Source organism: Alligator mississippiensis, chromosome 1, assembly GCF_030867095.1.
Source record: "Alligator mississippiensis isolate rAllMis1 chromosome 1, rAllMis1, whole genome shotgun sequence".
Taxonomy (NCBI): Eukaryota; Metazoa; Chordata; order Crocodylia; family Alligatoridae; genus Alligator; species Alligator mississippiensis.
Window position 1 is genome coordinate 175,344,550 of NC_081824.1, and position 2,342 is coordinate 175,346,891.

Here is a 2,342-nt window from a genome sequence, read left to right on the forward strand (position 1 = left end):
GAATCGTGGGCCTCAGACCCAACAGGAAAACGTCAAGCCTCCTTTCATTAGGGAGGTCACTGAGGGCACAACAAGTGATTCTGGGGGACAACAGATGTGAAAACAGGGGTGGGAGCACAGGTCAAGGGTTCATAACAGGTGCTCAATGGGGGGACACTGAACAGAGCACGCTGGCCAGCACCTGGTGGCTCTCGAATGAGTCTAAGGAATCCATGGATGCTGCTCAAGGAAACTGCCCTGAGATGTGAATGTGAGGGACTGCAAGACAGCACCACAGTCCCCAAGAGCATTTACATACATACTGCAGTCTGCTCCGATGTGCCAGAAATCCAGAGTGTCGGAGCAGACTCGATTAATCAACTGTAGCATGCAAACCGGGGGTGGGGGGGGGTGAATTGTGCCTTCTGAATCTGGGGGGGCACAATTTGTGGGTGGGCCTGGGGCAGGCCAAAAGCACCATACCTATTCCTATACCTTAGGTCTTGCCCGCCCCGCTGCCAGCCCATGCAGCAAAAAAACTGCCCTGTTCTGAGCAGTGCTGAGCCAGGGGCCAATCACAGGGGGAACATGTGCCCTGTTGCCTGTGATGCAAACTGGCTCTGCATCACATGCATTTGTATAAATGGAGAAATGCGCATCAGTGCAGAGAACATGGTGGCGGTGTGCTTTGAAACTAAAACACTTTCAATGCATTTTAATTTAAAAGCTCATAGCCACCACTTTCTCCGCACTGATGTACATTTTGCCTTTTATACCAATGTATGCAATGCAGCACCGGGCACTTTTAAAAGCACCCAGCGCTGCGTCGCATGCACTGGTAAAAATGCCCTGAGGGTCCCCCTGCAACTGTTTGGGACAGGCCCATATGCTACACATTGAGGACTACGGCTAGCCCTGTCTATAGTTAGAAGGCTGCGTGCAACAGCTCACTACTTGGCACAGCAAAAGAAAACAGGGACGGGAGCTCAGGTCAAAGGCAAAACCCTGCCCAGAGACACATGTGGACAAGGGACAGGAAGATGACACAAGTCATCACCAGCAGGCCCCCTGCCACTGCTGGGGACAGGAAAAACCATTGCAACAGTAGGCACAGCAGGAAAACTTTAGGCCTTCCTTCATTAGGAGGCTACTGGGGGCACAACAGCTGGTTTCCTGGGACAAATGAGAGGGATAGATAGCAAGCCGGCACCCCAGGGTCCTGCAGTGGGGCCAGGTGTGGGGCTGGCTGGACCATCAGCCTGCCACGGTGGGGGGGTGACCTTGCTTCTGCCCTGAGCTCTTGCTAGCCCCTTTTCCCTCAGTCAGGATCGAGGGCAGCAAATCAAGGGGAGCTGAGCTCAGGACCCTGAGGGGCAAAGCGAGCTGTGGGTGGTTGCAATGCACCCCAGGCTGGCTTTCGTAACCGGGGGCACATGCATGGGTGCGGGTGCAGGGCCGAGGGCTGTCACTGCCAGGGCACCGATGGCCGAGGGACATAGGAGACATGCCCACCGGTGACGTCATGCCCCCCCCCACGGCACGAGTCGAACTCCGGAAAAAGCGCGGGAAGAGCCGCCCCGCTTGCTGGGAAGGGGCAGTGAGTCACAGCGCGGCCCGGGGGCAGCTCGGCTCCCCCAGCCAGTCACGCACGCCGCCCGGGGGGAGCCGGCCAATCAGCTCCAGGTTGATTTGCATAAAGCAGCCGGAGTTTTCTCGGCTGGAGAAACGTGAGAAATGGGGGGAGCAGAGGCGGTGCCCAGTGCCGTGGGGAGTAATGTGTCCTCAAGCGCCGCTTCAGAGATCTCGCGCAGCAAAACAAGCATCCAGAACAGAAAAGAGGGCTTAAGAAAATAGAAACATAAAATCACCATACCATAAAAATAACAGTGTGTTCGGAGGTTTATATAGTAGTGAGGTTACTCAAGCTCAATTGCCCGGATGATCCTCAGTGGTCTGGGGTGCAGGCTTCAAACCTGTAGCTGTCTAGCGACAGAGTGGTTCAATTCCACCTTTCGGGCGAGCCGTGCAGACCAAGACAGGATCCTGGAAGCTTTGAGCTTCTCGTTTTGAAAGATGAGGTGGCATGATGAACTGGAGAGGGGCCAGGACAGCTCCCATTGATCCTCTTGATTCACCCAGAGTATTGCTTTGTCAGGGATTTCTACTGCCTGGCAAGAGTCCTGGTTATTTGGGTTCACCCTACAGTGCTTTTGAGGAGATAGGTGAGGAGGGTCTTGCTAATGAGTGGCTTCCTGCTAGTGAAGCTCCCTGCCACAAAGCTGTGGGATTAGGAAGAAGGTTTTCCTCTCACTCATTGATAAGTAGGTGTCACAGCACTGATCAGCGCCAGGGTCAGTCCTATG

The 2,342-nt window shown here is 54.7% G+C and overlaps 1 non-coding gene across 1 annotated transcript; it reads left to right on the forward strand.

Annotated features, from left to right (window-relative positions):
- Positions 1–1,911: 1,911 nt before the first annotated feature.
- On the forward strand, positions 1,912–1,998 carry TRNASTOP-UCA (transfer RNA opal suppressor (anticodon UCA)). Its single transcript has one exon. It is a non-coding gene; the product is annotated as a tRNA-Sec (tRNA).
- The last annotated feature ends 344 nt before the right edge of the window (positions 1,999–2,342 follow it).